The sequence below is a fragment of the Lolium rigidum genome, chromosome 6 (assembly GCF_022539505.1).
Source record: "Lolium rigidum isolate FL_2022 chromosome 6, APGP_CSIRO_Lrig_0.1, whole genome shotgun sequence".
NCBI classification, from domain to species: Eukaryota; Viridiplantae; Streptophyta; class Magnoliopsida; order Poales; family Poaceae; genus Lolium; species Lolium rigidum.
The window spans coordinates 178,043,139-178,060,508 of record NC_061513.1 but is presented as its reverse complement, the minus strand read 5'-3'; the positions used below and the strand labels follow the sequence as shown (position 1 = coordinate 178,060,508).

General features: G+C 43.5%; 2 long non-coding RNA genes across 2 annotated transcripts; both read left to right on the top strand.

Moving 5' to 3' along the window:
- Window positions 1-13,696: 13,696 nt before the first annotated feature.
- LOC124659401 lies at window positions 13,697-14,346 on the top strand. The gene is made up of 2 exons (XR_006989562.1): window positions 13,697-13,935; window positions 14,027-14,346. It is a non-coding gene; the product is annotated as an uncharacterized LOC124659401 (long non-coding RNA).
- A 588-nt stretch (window positions 14,347-14,934) lies between these two features.
- Window positions 14,935-16,819, top strand: LOC124667901. Its single transcript, XR_006991471.1, has 3 exons — window positions 14,935-15,488; window positions 15,717-15,772; window positions 16,594-16,819. It is a non-coding gene; the product is annotated as an uncharacterized LOC124667901 (long non-coding RNA).
- Window positions 16,820-17,370: the final 551 nt, after the last annotated feature.

Sequence of the window (17,370 nt, the reverse complement as noted above, 5' to 3'; positions counted from 1 at the left end):
TTCATGAAAAGTCTTTTCTTTATGATTCATTTGTTTACTCATGTCATTACCATTGTTTTGATCGCTACATTCATTACATATGCTTATAATAGTATGATCAAGGTTATGATGGCATGTCACTCCAGAAATTATCTTTGTTATCGTTTACCTCGCTCGGGACGAGCGAGAACTAAGCTTGGGGATGCCGATACGTCTCCGACGTATCGATAATTTCTTATGTTCCATGCCACATTATTGATGATATCTACATGTTTTATGCATACTTTATGTCATATTTATGCATTTTCCGGCACTAACCTATTAACGAGATGCCGAAGAGCCAATTGTTGTTTTCTGCTGTTTTTGGTTTCAGAAATCCTAGTAAGGAAATATTCTCGGAATTGGACGAAATCAACGCCCAGGGGCCTATTTTCCCACGAAGCTTCCAGAAGACCGGAGGACTTACGAAGTGGGGCCACGAGGTGGCCAGACACCAGGGCGGCGCGGCCCAAGCCTTGGCCGCGCCGGCCTGTTGTGTGGGCCCCACGTGTGGCCCCCTGACCTGCCCTTCCGCCTACATATAGTCTTCGTCACGAAACCCCCGCATGCGAGAGCCACGATACGGAAAACCTTCCGGAGACGCCGCCGCCGCCAATCCCATCTCGGGGGATTCGGGAGATCGCCTCCGGCACCCCGCCGGGAGAGGGGAATCATCTCCCGGAGGACTCTTCACCGCCATGGTCGCCTCCGAAGTGATGAGTGAGTAGTTCACCCCTAGACTATGGGTCCATAGCAGTAGCTAGATGGTCGTCTTCTCCTTATGTGCTTCATTGTCGGATCTTGTGAGCTACCTAACATGATCAAGATCATCTATCTGTAATGCTATATGTTGTGTTTGTTGGGATCCGATGGATAGAGAATACTATGTTATGTTGATTATCAATCTATTACCTATGTGTTGTTTATGATCTTGCATGCTCTCCGTTATTAGTAGAGGCTCGGCCAAGTTTTTACTCTTAACTCCAAGAGGGAGTATTTATGCTCGATAGTGGGTTCATGCCTCCATTAAATGCTGGGACAGTGACAGAAAGTTCTAAGGTTGTGGATGTGCTGTTGCCACTAGGGATAAAACATTGATGCTATGTCCGAGGATGTAGTTATTGATTATATTACGCACCATACTTAATGCAATTGTCTATTATTTGCAACTTAATACTGGAAGGGGTTCGGATGATAACCTGAAGGTGGACTTTTTAGGCATAGATGCATGCTGGATAGCGGTCTATGTACTTTGTCGTAATGCCCAATTAAATCTCACTATACTCATCATATCATGTATGTGCATGGGCATGCCCTCTCTATTTGTCAATTGCCCAACTGTAATTTGTTCACCCAACATTTTATTTATCTTATGGGAGAGACACCTCTAGTGAACTGTGGACCCTGGTCCATTCCTTTACATCGAATACAATCTCATCGCAATACTTGTTCTACTTGTTTTACTGCAAACAATCATCATCCACACTATACATCTAATCCTTTGTTACAACAAGCCGGTGAGATTGACAACCTCACCATTACGTTGAGGCAAAGTACTTTGGTTGTGTTGTGCAGGTTCCACGTTGGCGCCGGAATCCCTGGTGTTGCGCCGCACTACATCCCGCCGATACGTCCCCGACGTATCCATAATTTCTGTCGTTCCATGCTTGTTTTATGACAATACTTACATGTTTTGCTTGCACTTTATGATGTTTTTATGCGTTTTCCGGAACTAACCTATTAACAAGATGCCACGGTGCCAGTTCTCGTTTTCTGCTGTTTTTGGTTCCGGAAAGGCTGTTCGGGCAATATTCTTGGAATTCGACGAAACGAAGACCAAACCTCCTATTTTTCCGGAAGGCTCCGGAACACCGAAGAAGAGTCGGAGAGGGGCCAGAGGGCCACCACACCATAGGGCGGCGCGGCCTGGCCTGGGCCCGCGCCGGCCTGTGGTGGGGAGCCCCCGTGTGCCCCCGCGCCGCCTCTTCGCCTATAAAACCCCTTTCGACCTAAAAACACCGTAACTCTTGACGAAACTCCGGAGAGACTCCGGGGCGCCGCCACCATCGCGAAACTCCAATTCGGGGGACATAAGTCTCGTCCCGGCACCTGCCGGGACGGGGAAGTGCCCCGGAAGCCATCTCCATCAACGCCATCGCCTCCATCATGCTCCGTGAGTAGTTCCCCCATGGACTACGGGTTCTAGCCGTAGCTAGTTGGTATTCTCTCCCCCATGTACTTCAATACAATGATCTCATGAGCTGCCTTACATGATTGAGATTCATCCGATGTAATCGGTGTTGTGTTTGTCGGGATCCGATGGATTGTTACGTTATGATTGTCTATCTACAAAGTTTATGAAGTTATTGTTGCTTGCAATCTTGTTATGCTTAATGCTTGTCACTAGGGCCCGAGTGGCATGATCTTAGATTTGAGCTTTATAATTATTGCTTAGATTGTATCTACAAGTTGTATGCACATGTCGCTGTCCGGAACCAATGGCCCCGAAGTGACAGAAATTGGGACAACCGGAGGGGATGGTAGTGATGTGAGGATCACATGTTTTCACGGAGTGTTAATGCTTTGCTCCGGTACTCTATTAAAAGGAGTACCTTAATTTCCAGTAGTTTCCCTAGAGGCCCGGCTGCCACCGGCTGGTAGGAGAAAAGATGTTGTACAAGTTTCTCATTGCGAGCACGTATGACTATATACGGGAAACATGCCTACATGATTAATGATCTTGATATTCTGTCTTAATGCTATTTCAATCCTATCAATTGCCCGACTGTAATTTGTTCACCCAACACTTGTTATTGGAGAGTTGCCACTAGTGTAGATAGCTGGGAACCCCGGTCCATCTTTCATCATCATATACTCGTTCTACATGTCAAGCTGTTTTCTCGGTGCCATTGCTCTCATATTACTACTACTGCCGTCGTGTTATTCGTTACTATTGCTCTCATATCACTTGCTAGTTTCACATCACCCTCGTTGCTAGTGCTTTTCAGTGTGCAGCTGAATTGACAACTCAGTTGTTAAGGCTTATAAGTATTCTTTATCTCCCCTTGTGTCGAATCAATAAATTTGGGTTTTACTTCCCTCGAAGACTGTTGCGATCCCCTATACTTGTGGGTCCTCAAGACTATTTTCTGGCGCCGTTGCCGGGGAGACATAGCTCTACTCATAAGTTCACCTGGGGAGTACACTCCACCTCTCTCTCTATTTTATTTTATTTTGTTTTGCTTAGTTTACTTTTGTCTAGTTTATTTGTGCTTAGTTTATTTCTGTCTAGTATTATTTTGCTTAGTTTACTTTTGCCTAGTTACTTTTTGTCTTGTTTTATTTTCCTCATATACCCAAAAATCCATAAAAATTTGAAAAACCTAAAAATTAAAAATTGCTGTTATGGGAGAACCTACAACCTACTTGGAGCTTATAGAATGTTATAATAATTATAGAGAATCAAGAACTGGTAAAATAATGAGTGCTATGATAGAAAAATTTAATACAATTGCTAAAATCTTGCTTAAATGCCATGATATAAACTGTTGCTCTCAACAGGATAGTAAACATCTTAAATTTCAATGTGGCTTTAGTGAGAAATTTTTAATTAAGAACTATAATCGGAATTGCTATATTCATTATGGGTTCGAAGAGGTAGAACAATTTGTCTTATTTATGAGAGCCTCCGAGATAGAATCCTTCATGGTTGAGAATTATGAAACTTGTGTTGTTTGTAAGGACCTTAAAGATTATGTCTCTACTATCCTTAATTCTTGCATAGAATGCTACGAGTAGGAATCCTTATATCCTTGATTATAAAGAGAGACACATTAATGCACAAGAATGCACTCACAATTTGCAGGAACCGATGGAAGAAGAAATTGATGAACACGAAAGCTCATTGGATGAAAAAGAAGAGGAGAGTGATGAACAAAAGGAGGAAGAATGGATTAGCTACCCATGTCAACCTTCTAATGAGAGTAACTCTTTATCTCTTACACTATTTGATTGTCCTCCACGCTTACCGGAAGAGGTTGAATGTTATGTTCCTGTGGATTCTCTTGAAATAGTACCTATGAGTAATACTTGTGAGAATAATTATGCTACTCGTTATATATGATAATCCATGCTACTTTGATAAATCTTATGATAATGCTTTGTTTGTGCCTGATGTCGAAATGCATGGTACTAAAGAATTTTGCTTAGCAAATGTTTATGATAAAGCTCTAGATGATGGTCCTATGTTACTTGATAATATTAATTGTGCTACTAATGAAAATAGGATTTGAGAGTTCTTGACTTATTCTATGAGTCCCATATCTATTGAGATTGATCAACTACCTTGTTATATTATTAATAAAAGTAAGTTTGAAAGTTTTAATTCCACTATTCTTGAACTTGATAAAAATTATGTGTTTGGAAATCATGAAAAGTATACTGCATGTGATAGCTATATTGTTGAGTTTGTTCATGAAGCTACTGAAAATTATTATGAGAGAGGAAAATATGGTTGTAGAAATTTTCATGGTACTAATACACCTCTCTATATGTTGAAATTTTTGAAGTTATCCTTGTTTTATCCTCTTATGCTTGTCACTTTGTTCTTCATGAATTTATTTGTGTACAAGATTCCTTTGCATAGGAAGCATGTTAGACTTAAATGTGTTTTGGATTTTCCTCTTGATGCTCTCTTTTGCTTCGAATACTATTTCTTGCGAGTGCATCATTAAAGCTGCTTGAGCCCATCTTAATGGTCGTAAAGAAAGAACTTCTTGGGAGATAACCCATGTGTTATTTTGCTACAGTACTTTGTTTTATATTTGTGTCTTGGAAGTTGTTTACTACTGTAGCAACCTATCCTTATCTTAGTTTTGTGTTTTTTTTGTGCCAAGTGAAGCCTCTAATCGAATCGAAGGTTGATACTAGATTTGGATTTCTGCGCAGAAACAGATTTCTATCTGTCACGAATCTGGGCTGTTCTCTCTGTAGGTAACTCAGAAAAATATGCCAATTTACGTGCGTGTTCCTCAGATATGTACGCAACTTTCATTAGTTTTGAGTTTTCTGATTTGAGCAACGGAAGTATTTATTTAAAATTCGTCTTTACTTGGCTATTCTGTTTTGGCAGATTCTGTCTCGTTTTTTGCATTGTCTCTTGTGGACTTTAAGCGAGGTTTTCTAGACGTAGAGGGCTGTAGCTAATGTTTTATTGAGTTCTTGCAATGTGCCACTACAGGACCAAGGTGGATTCAAATGTTTTGAGTACTAACCCCTCTAATGAAGTTTATGAGAAGTTTGGTGTGAAGGAAGTTTTCAAGGGTCAAGAGAGGAGGATGATATATGATCAAGAAGAGTGAAAAGTCTAAGCTTGGGGATGCCCCCGTGGTTCATCCACTGCATATTTCAAGAAGACTCAAGCGTCTAAGCTTGGGGATGCCCAAGGCATCCCCTTCTTCATCAACTTATCAGGTTCCTCCCCTGAAACTATATTTTTATTCGGTCACATCATATGTGCTTAACTTGGAGCGTCTATGTGTTTATTTTCGTTTTGTTTATGTTTGAATAAATTCGGATCCTAGCAATCCTTGTTTGGGAGAGAGACACACTCCGCTTTTTCATATGAACACTCGTGTTCTTCGTTTTACTTTTAATGTTCAATGATAAAAGTTGGAAGCTATTGCACTTATTTATATTTGGTTGGAAACAGAAAATGCCTCATCATGTCTTGGATAATTTGACACTTGGCAATTGTTTTGAGCTCTCAAGTAGATCATGATTAAGTTTTTTCATGTAGTCTAAGCCTATTAGTGGAGAACTACTTGTAGAGCTTGTTGAAATTGGTTTGCATGATTGGTCTCTCTTAAGGTCTAGATATTTTCTGGTAAAAGTGTTTGAGCAACAAGGAAGGCGAGTGTAGAGTATTATAATGCTTGCAATATGTTCTTATGTAAGTTTCTGTTGTACGGTTCATACTTGTGTTTGCTTCAAATAGCCTTGCTAGCCTAAGCCTTGTATCGAGAGGGATTACTTCTCATGCATCCAAAATACTTGAGCCAACCACTATGCCATTTGTGTCCACCATACCTACCTACTATGTGGTATTTCCTGCCATTCCAAAGTAAATTGCTTGAGTGATACCTTTAAACAATTCAAAATTTATTACCTCTGATTTGTGTCAATGTTTTATAGCTCATGAGGAAGTATGTGGTGTTTATCTTTCAATCTTGTTGGGCAACTTTCACCAATGGACTAGTGGCTTCATCCGCTTATCCAATAATTTTGCAAAAGAGTCGGCAATGGGATTCACGGTCCCAAATTAATTAACAAAAATAGACACTCCTCCATGGTATGTGATTGTTGGACGGCACCCGAAGATTCGGTTAGCCATGGCTTGTGTAAGCAAAGGTTGGGAGGAGTGTCATCATCATAATGAAACTAAAATAAAAAGGCACTCCTTCATGGTATGAGATTGTTGGCGGGCACCTGGGGATTCGGTTAGCCATGGTTTGTGAAAGAAAGGTTGGAAGGAGTGCCACCCAAAAATAAAAATAATTCATGGGAGCCGCTCTTTGAAGGTTTGTACGGCAAGGGGGTTAGAGTGCCCACTACCATTCGTTGACAACAACAAACACCTCTCAAAACTTTACTTTTATGCTCTCTTTATGTTTTCAAAACCAAAGCTCTAGCACAAATATAGCAATCAATGCTTTCCTCTTTGAAGGCCATTCTTTTACTTTATGTTGAGTCAGTTTACCTACTTCCTTCCATCTTAGAAGCAAACACTTGTGTCAACTGTGCATTGATTCTTACATACTTGCTTATTTGCATTCATCATATTACTTTGTATTGACAATTATCCATGAGATATGCATGTTACAAGTTGAAAGCAACAGCTGAAACTTATATCTTCCTTTGTGTTGCTTCGATGCCTTTACTTTGAACTTATTGCTTTATGAGTTAACTCTTGTGCAAGACTTTTGATACTTGTCTTGAAAGTACTCTTCATGAAAAGTTTTGCTATATGTTATCTATTTGTTAGCAACTATAGATCATTGCCTTGAGTCACTTCATTCATTTCATATGCTTTGTAATAGTATGATCAAGGTTATGTAAGTAGCATGTCACTACAGAAATTATTCTTTTTATCGTTTACCTGCTCGGGACGAGCAGGAACTAAGCTTGGGGATGCTTGATCGTCCCGACGTATCCATAATTTCTAGTCGTTCCATGCTTGTTTTATGACAATACTTACATGTTTTGCTTGCACTTTATGATGTTTTTATGCGTTTTCCGGAACTAACCTATTAACAAGATGCCACGGTGCCAGTTCTCGTTTTCTGCTGTTTTTGGTTCCGGAAAGGTCTGTTCGGGCAATATTCTCGGAATTCGACGAAACGAAGACCAAACCTCCTATTTTTCCCGGAAGGCTCCGGAACACCGAAGAAGAGTCGGAGAGGGGCGAGAGGGCCACCACACCATAGGGCGGCGCGGCCTGGCCGGGCCCGCGCCGGCTCTGTGGTGGGGAGCCCCGAGTGCCCCCCGCGCCGCCTCTTCGCCTATAAAACCCCTTTCGACCTAAAAACACCGTAACTCTTGACGAAACTCCGAGAAAGACTCCGGGGCGCGCCACCATCGCGAAACTCCAATTCGGGGACGAAGTCTCGTCCGGCACCTCTTGGGACGGGGAAGTGCCCGGAAGCCATCTCCATCAACGCCATCGCCTCCATCATGCTCAGTGAGTAGTTCCCCCATGGACTACGGGTTCTAGGCTAGTAGCTAGTTGGTATTCTCTCCCCATGTACTTCAATACAATGATCTCATGAGCTGCCTTACATGATTGAGATTCATCGATGTAATCGGTGTTGTGTTTGTCGGGATCCGATGGATTGTTACGTTATGATTGTCTATCTACAAAGTTTATGAAGTTATTGTTGCTGCAATCTTGTTATGCTTAATGCTTGTCACTAGGGCCCGAGTGGCATGATCTTAGATTTGAGCTTTATAATTATTGCTTAGATTGTATCTACAAGTTGTGCACATGTCGCTTGTCCAGGAACCAATGGCCCCGAGTGACAGAAATTGGGACAATCGGAGGGATGGTAGTGATGTGAGGATCACATGTTTTCACGGAGTGTTAATGCTTTGCTCGAGTACTCTATTAAAAGGAGTACCTTAATTTCCAGATAGTTTCCCTAGAGGCCGTACGCTTGCCATGCTGGTAGGACAAAAGATGTTGTACAAGTTTCTCATTGCGAGCACGTATGACTATATATGGGAAACATGCCTACATGATTAATGATCTTGATATTACTGTCTTAATGCTATTTCAATCCTATCAATTGCCCAGTTGTAATTTGTTCACCCAACACTTGTTATTGGAGAGTTACCACTAGTGTAGATAGGCTGGGAACCCAGGTCCATCTTTCATCATCATATACTCGTTCTACATGTCAAGTTGTTTTTACGGTGCCATTGCTCTCATATTACTACTACTCTGTTGTTGTATTCTGTTACTATTGCTCTCATATCATTGCTACTTTCACATCACCTCTGTTGCTAGTGCTTTTCCGAGTGCGGCTGAATTGACAACTCAGTTGTTAAGGCTTATAAGTATTCTTTACCTCCCCTTGTGTCGAATCAATAAATTTGGGTTTTACTTCCCTCGAAGACTGTTGCGATCCCCTATACTTGTGGGTCATCACCCGCCGCCATCAACCTTCGACGTGCTTCTTGGCTCCTCCTGGTTCGATAAAACTTGGTTTCTTTCTGAGGGAAAACTTGCTACTGTACGCATCGCACCTTCCTCTTGGGGTTCCCAACGGACGTGTCGACTGCGCGCATCAACAATCTTTTGCAAAATGGAAGATGACAATCTCAAGTAAAACTTTTTTTAAATCCAGTTCGATTTCCAGTTTTTGGTCTGGAAACAATTTTTCCATAAAAGGTATCTAGGTATTCCAGAAAGATTACACTACAAGAAAAGTTCTCATACTCAACATCCAATTTTCGCCAGTTATGGCCACTTTTTCGTCGCATATGGGCCTAACCCGATGATATGGGTTCTGTGGTCCAAACTGCGTTAGGCAAAGTCTTACCATGTTTTTTTGATTCGTCGCGTTCGGGCGCCCTTCCGCCACGGAAAATCGGACCGTTGCATAAGTGTTTTTGGGAGCCCGGTTGACTGCGGCGTCATGCAAGGCGATAGGTGGCGAGCACGCGGTTAACTATCCGGTTAACACAGGTCTAGCAGTGCTGAAATCCCATGGTAGATGGTAGGCCCACACAAGGACTACCACGCCTTAAGCGGGCCGGCCCATTTAGTTTGCGAGCCGGGCCAGCTTACTTAGTTTGATCGGTCAACTATATAACTAGGCTGGTCTATTAGGTATGTGGGCCAGGCCTAACCTCTAAGGTTGACTGGTCAAAACTTAAATGGGCTAGCCCACTAAGCACGTAGGCCGGGCCGAATACCTTCGTTTGACCGGTCAAAAGGATGGCTGGGTAGGCCCACTGAAAAGGTGGGTCGGGCCGAATGTCTTCGTTTGATCAGTCAACATTACTAATTGGCCGGCCCAATAGTAATGTGGGCTGGGCTGAATGTCTTTGTTTGACCGGTCAACAGGCAAACCGGGCCGGCCCAATAAGCATGTGGGTCGGGCCAAATGTTTTTGTTTGACCGGTCAACAGACAAACGGGCCGACCCAATAAGCATGTGGGTACCGGGCCGGCCCAGTTAGTAAGTGGGGTCCACCTTAAAGCAAGTGGGCTGGCCCAATAAATCAATGGGCCTGCCCAAAATAAAAGTGGGGCTCACTTGCCTCGGGCCGGCCTAGTTAGTAAGTGGGTCCACCTTAAAGCAAATGGGTTGGCCCAATAAGCACGTGGGGCCCACTTCCATGTTATCGGGCCAGCCCAGTTAGTAAGTGGGTCCACCTTCAAACAATTGGGCTGGCCCAATAAGTAAGTCGGCTGGCCCGTTTAGTTGGTGGATCGGCCCATTAGCCCATTATATAATATATGTGGGCCTAGAAAGGCCCAATAGTCTTGTTGGGCCGGGGTGCGTGAAGCCCCTTGTTACTTGTTGGGCCGGCCCATCTACGAATTGCTATGTTAACATGCCGGCCTGTTAGGCGCTTTACAAGGATCACAGTCACTCAGTGGGCTATATGGACCTCACGGCGCAAAGTTATTCATGAGGATATCTTCTAGAGCCCTCTCTCAACACATGGCTTCATTATCTCATACCTTAAAGAACTCCAAGCGATTGCAAAACCTTCGACAAGTAGAGCTAACCGGCCTTTGGTTAGAGCTCATGCTAAGTGGTTAGCCCCTCTAGCCGACCATGCAAAAATAAATGTGGATGCTGCAAGTGTTGAAGATTGGGATCCGAGGACTGGCTGTTGTTTTTCTTCTTGCAGAGTCAGCATGGGTGTTTATCTAGGCGCATCGGCCGTGGTTTTCTGACGGGATAATCGACCCTCCTACATTGGAAGCACTCGCGTACCAGGAGACCTTGGCCCTATGAGAAGACTTGGCCTTCTCCAGGTTGTTTCAAAAATTAAGGAGGGAAACAATGGGGTGCTATGCCGCGATCATCACCCAGATATGCTCTCGCTCAGAGAATTTTGAAGCTTGTTCTATGTTGTTTCAGAAATCCACGTTTCTATTGCAAAACTGGCATTCCAGTCCCACCTCTTAGGCCAGTGTGGCGCACTTTGTAGCCAGCGTGGGCTGACCCGACCTGAAGATTGAACCGGGCTGCATCTCACAACAATTCATGTTAGTGCTGCACCTTTCGCCTTTGCTCTCGCGATTGCGGCGACTCGACCGGGACGATGACGGCAGCGGCGCAGAGCCACACCATGAACTGGAGCTTCGATGCATGTGGCATCGAGTAAGTCCCCGTATCCCTCCCATCATGGTCCAGAATCTGGTGGGTTTGGGATATTAGGAATGGCCGAAAAGTTGACGTGTTTTAGGTGTGAACTAATGATCTACGTGTATTTTTGCTAGGTTGCTATGCACTTGTGATTAGGTTGTAATTTCCTCCAATATTTGTAATTCTGGGTTGAGGTTCATGTCAGGTTCGATGGATTTAGGGTCGACCTAGGTTATTTGCGGAAAATGAGTTCCCTTTTACAAGTAATGATGATGTTGGTGTTTTATCTCATATAAACGTGTATCTTTTCCTTTGTAGTGATGATGATGAACATTGGGTGGTCAACATGTTTTTCAAAGGCCGAGAAGCTGTGCAGGACGTTCAGACATCACTCATTGGAAGCTAGTCTTCTTGGTGTGTTCGGTTGGTTACAATGTCAATGACTTCATATATGTGAAAGAGGAAGGGAGAGGATTGGCTGGGTTGGAGGTTCTGGACAACAATGAGAAGGTTACATCAATGATGATTCAGTACAAGGACATTAAGAGATTAAATCGGACAATTATGAGAGGATTCAATCCAACAGCAACACAAACAGATTTCATAGAGCATGCAACTCAACAAAGTGTTAACCAGACAAACCAAGCTAGCAGGTCAAAGGTAGAGAAGGGAAAATCAAATAATGTGGTTGAGAAAGATGAAGAGGTAGCTGATGAAGAAGGAGCTATGGCGCAATATTTTGATGAAGAAGATTTGTCTAATATTGCACAATTAAGGAGGCAGAAGGAAGACCCCAATGAGCAGATGGAGGGGGATACTGATGTTGAGCATATGTTCCCCATGGTAGATGAGGCACCCATTATCTCAAACGAACGGTTATAGAAATCCTACAAAGAAGAAAGGTCTTGCGGGCAGAGGGGAGAAAAGGAAAAACATGGCCTGTAGACAGGCAACACTTCTAAGATGACAAGCTAAGGCTGGAGGAGGAACAGGTTCAGCAGTAGTTGAGCTCTCAGATGAAGGCAATGAGGATCTTGGAGTGGAGATCATATGTAGCGATGATGATGGTTTCGAAACCCCCATTTTCATTGCACCTAAATATCATAAAAGTAGAGAAAAGGCATTACCACCTAGAGTTGGTATGACGAAGGAAGGTTGCTTGGAGGTGAACAAGTATGTTTTAAGATGTGCTTTGTTAACATGCATCAATTTAGAAAGCACTCAAGAACTATCACCTACTCCAAAGTAGGGACTATGAGTATATTCGAAATGACGGAGATAGGGTCAATGTGTGTTGTGTCAATGAGCATTGCCAATTCTACATGACTGCTTCAACTATAAAGAGGGGAAAAACAGTTTGCATTAGGAAGATGGTATTGCCTCACACTTGTCGTATTACCTATGATAGTTCTAGAGTGAGCAACACATGGTTGAGAAAGAGGTATGAGAGCACATTCAGAGGTGATCCAGGTTGGAAGATAAGTGCACCCATAGACACTTCTATTAGAGTACATCTAGCAGGCTGGATCTTATAGCCATCCTCTAAGACATAGAACTTTGGATCTTCGAGCAAATCGGATCTGAGAGAGGTCCCCATACATCTCTTGCCAAACACGTCTAAAATAAAAAAAAATCGATTCATATTGAAGGAATACATTTCCCTAATTGAAATCCCCTAAATCCCCATATAACTATACTAAACCTGAACAGCTTCCTTTTTGTCAGATTTTTGGATTAATTTTGAGCCTATTTCGTTAGCTGACACGTGTTATAGTGTGCATCGTTCCTGTTCCGCGTATATTTCTGGGGGTACCTTGTTCTTCCTGTCTATTTTGACTACCCCATGTGATGTTTGCTTCTGTGTGCGTGTAGCCTTTTTTTTTGCCAGTCAAAACGGTGTAGAAGGACCACGAAGCTCCACCGCTGGACTGCAAGACAAAATAAGAAATACACTTCCCCATCCCTGCATCCCACATCCTACCGGCGCCGTCCTCTCCCCTCCTCGCAGCCATGGCTCGAGGCTTTCCTCCTCCTCCCCAACTTCTCCCTGCAGCCATCCGACGCTCCGGCGCCCTCCTCGCTGCCACCCAAGGCTTAATCCCCGCCAACCGCGTGCGTCGCCGCTAGGAGCCTCACGGACGAGATGGGCGTCGCGGTGGTGGGGCGGATGTTCATGGCCGACGCCGTGCTGCGCTTTCACCTTGGGGCGGCCGTGTTCGTGCGCGCCGGCGGCCGCCGTCGCCCGGGTGTGCTGAAACTGCAGGTGCTGCCCCTCGGCGAACGGACGCAGACGGCGTGGAGCCCTCGCGATGGAGGCAGAGAAGGCTGCCTGCAGGCACGACGACGGTTGACGGCAACCAGGCGATGGCAAAGCGCTGCGTCCAGCCGGTCAGGTATTTACCACTTCTCCAGTCGCATACACATAGCAGATAAACTTGGGTCGGGAGCTTTCATCAAAAAAATTCCCCACGCGCGATTTCAGGACACACCGGGCGCTAGGGGGAGGCGCTGTTTCTCAGCGATCTTCACGCGACCTCGGGGCGGGGTAGACGCCGGCCGGGGACGGCGATCTCGAGGCGGAGCAGGTGCGGGCCGCAATGACCTCAGCAACCCGGCGAGCGACCGGCGACGACGATCTCAGGACGGGCTAAGAGGGGGCGTTGACCGAGCCAGGCGCCTGCCGGGGACGGCGAGCTCAGGGCGGAGCAGTCGCGGGCCGGTGGCGGTGATCTCAGGGCAAAGAAGGCGCGGGCCGCCGGCAGCGACCTCCGGCTGGAGCAGGTAGGAGCCAGCGAGCCACCGTCGACGGTGGCAAGGAGGAGGACATGCGGGGAAACGGCAGGCTGCCGTGTGCGTGTCTGAGATCGGCGCCGCCCCTTTTTCATCATGCGACAATGTTGGTCGGAGCTTAGCCGCCTCCAGTCCCTGCTCATCTTCGTCGCACACAGGAGCCATCCAAGTTCTGACTCCTCCACTCGACGCCTCTTCTTAGCGCACAAATCTTGGACGGCCGGATTCTTCCTTCTGGACTACAGGTACAGCCTAATCTCCACCTTTGCACACGAATGTTGGTCTACCCGTTTGGTCATGATTATGTATCATAGCCCTCTTCTTTTGTTTTTATAGAAACTTGGAGTTAGCAACCAACGTTGGGCTGAATGCGGAAATTCATTCGCATCCTCTCTTGGTCTCCTCCTTTATACAAGCCATCTGTTTTCGCTACAAGCTTCTGTTAGTTTTACTTATATGCAGTTGTAAAGATTTCGTGTGTTTGTATTTTCTGGTCAGTGTTATATGATATATGGCTCAAATGTCCACTGACTTGCATAATTAAAATCTGCACATCGTTGCGGATTTTTTTGATATCACTCAAATTTAGCTGGCAGCATTACGGAATACTAATGTGCCTCGCTATATTTTAAAAATGATACACGTTAGTCAATTGAGATGGAAGAGCATGGAGATGACTTATATTTTTTTCCATCCACTGAACAAATCAGTTTTAAATGTCCTTTGTTGTTTCTTTTCTTCTTCTCCAGATGTTTATTGACTATAGGTCACATACTGTAGAAGATACAAATAATCTCTCTTTTCTATTGATAATTGAAGTTATTAATTTTGTGGTGGTGACCATAATCGCATAATAATCAAAATACATGCCCTGCATTGTTGCTGCTGAGCACTATTCTCTTTTATGTGTACATATTTGCAGATGTTGAGGTGTGACCCCTAGTGCTTAGGTTTGATTAGAAACGGCTTTTTCGCCGTCGTTGCCAAGGTTCCAGTGATTGACTATGTGTGTTGCAGGTGTTGTCCTATCCTGCATACCTTGCTTCTATTTTTTTAGAAATTCGTAGATATCATAGGTTATTCCCGAGCACTTCACTGAATAGCTCCTCTATTTGACACCCTCATACGAATTCTATTGCAGAGTAACATTTATTGTGTGGCCAGACTTTGCCCGGCCACGCCCCTTGGGCAGCGGCGGAGGAGGGAGGAGGCAGGTGGAGGGGGTGGGAGGCGCGGCGGCTAGGGTTCATGTGGCTGATTAGCCCCTTCCTGATAGCTGGCCATTCAAGCTTCATGATGTTTTCTTGGTTTTATCATTATATGTGATGGTCCGCTGTTAGTTCAGCCAAATATCATTCTTGTGGTCCAGTTGCATGTTATACAATGAACACACCCAGTACGAAGGTTAAACGCAATATCCTGTATTTTCAGATAGTTGATCGTGTTGCTGTGCATGTGCTTCGCTGGAGCTGTGGTTCCCAAATTAAATCATACATTCAGGTATTGCCTTCCAATTTCATATCATGTTCTCTCCAGTTAGTGTCCACTTATTTTTCGGTTGGTGAAAATCACATAGACAAAAGTTGGTTCATACACACCTACTAATTTTGTATATTCAGCAGTTAGTTAGCTCAAGAGAAATAGGGCTTAGTGTAGGTTCCCACTTTTGATTTATTTAGTGTTCCAGTAGCCCAATTAATCTATGTAAGGTAAGCAGGCATGTATATGGTTTTGCAGCCAAAGAACAATGAAGATCAGGTCACAAGATTAGTGTGGCTTCGAAGAATAGAATAATCATGTGAGCCTATTGCAAAAATAGATCTGGTGTTTTCCATAATGATTTTTCCCCGATCACTGTACTTTATCTGGTGTTTTTTAGTTTGTAGCTGCATTTGAAAGTAAGAACTTGACAGATTAGTGCAACCATTTTAAATTTTAGTTTACACTGTAATTGGAGAAAGAGGAGATGCTAGGATCCTGGGTGATGAAATAATGTTGCAGTGATAAATGTTGGTTTTGACTCCAGATTGCTACTTGTGGATGCTTTATTTGAAGGCTTTATCTTGAGACAAACACTTAAAGGTAATTCTTACTGGAAATTATTCCATGTTTGTAAAAAAAAAATCCACGGTTGCCTCTTGTGCAACTTTAGCTAAATGAAACATGATACTTTGCGTAAGATGTATTGTGTATGCTCAAAGATTTTACTCTAAGGTTTATATTGTGAACCCAAATATTGCTGAATAGAACTAAAGGTGAGTTCTAAATGGAGATTGATTATATATTTCTTTAGGGCCAAAAAGGTTGGATGCTTCAAACTTTTTTATTACAATATTTTCCAAATCAGCTACCCCGTACGAATTAAGCAATGTTACCACCAGGTTGTAGCATTAGCTGGTTATGGAGCATTTTGGTTGTTATGACCGAATTCCCTTGTTTTCCTCCCTTGCCATCATGCCATTATTCGAAATATAGTTGTCATGCTAGGTAAAGTGGGATTATGTATGCCACTGTCGTACATTTTTACTAAAGTGTGCACTTCCCATTTGCTAACTTCTATCTTAGTAGTCTTTTTCGATGTTTTGTCTGTATATATGATACAAAATGCTTATTTGTACCTCTTTTTTGTTACCAAATGGTCATCTTAATTTTCAAATAGGTCCATCTAAATACTATTTGCCAAAAAATATCTGTGGTCATTAATAGCTAGCAGGCCAAACAAAAATGTAATAACCAGATTATAAATATAGTTGTCATGCTAGGTAAAGTGGGATTATGTATGCCACTGTCATACATTTTTACTAAAGTGTGCACTTCCCATTTGCTAACTTCTATCTTAGTAGTCTTTTTCGATGTTTTGTCTGCATATATGATACAAAATGTTTTGTCTGTCGTACACATAGATTGGCGGAACGAGCTTCAGAAGGGAAAGGAGTAGGACAAAGGTGTCGTCACAGAAGACGTAGGGCTGAGATCAGGGGAAGGAGGTGGCGGGAGGGAGACTGCAGCGACTGCGATGAGCTCCGCTTTCTTCCGCGCTGTTAGATCTTCTTTTTATCTGTACGTGGCTTTTTATTTCTTTCCATCACATTTATACTGCTTCTGGTTTTGTATTCCTGTCGCCTTATAATGGATTAGTCCTTATGTCCGCTTCCATATGATTGGACGTGTTGGTGGCCGCTGGCTAGGTCAACATCTAAGATTGCCTCAAGGTGTTGCCCCTGCACCATCTGTTTGTGTTACACGTTATGCTCCTTCCGGTGGTGAGCGGGCTGGTCTCAAGTCTTTGGGAAGGATCATGCTTGGTCTCATCGGTTTATTGCTCCTCTGTTTTTCCCACTATCGACACGCCTCTCACCTGCTAATTTTATTTCTGAAACTTTACATGCCAACCTGTATTTCTTGCTTTAATTACTGCTTTCAGATGTTGTAATGTGCTCTTCAGGTGTGCTAACTTTTTAATTGATCTTATGTGTATTCTAGAATGGTAAGGCACCTTTGGTGTGGACTGGCGAACCAGAGCCTGTACATGATGTTCAAACTGAGCTTGACGTGTCGCTTATGTATTGGACTAACCACTAATATTTTGAGTTCATCATCAATGCAGCTACCTAGTTTTACATTCTCTATTGAATGATCAGCTTCAAGGTGTATCATCTATTTGTGAGGACAACTTGTAG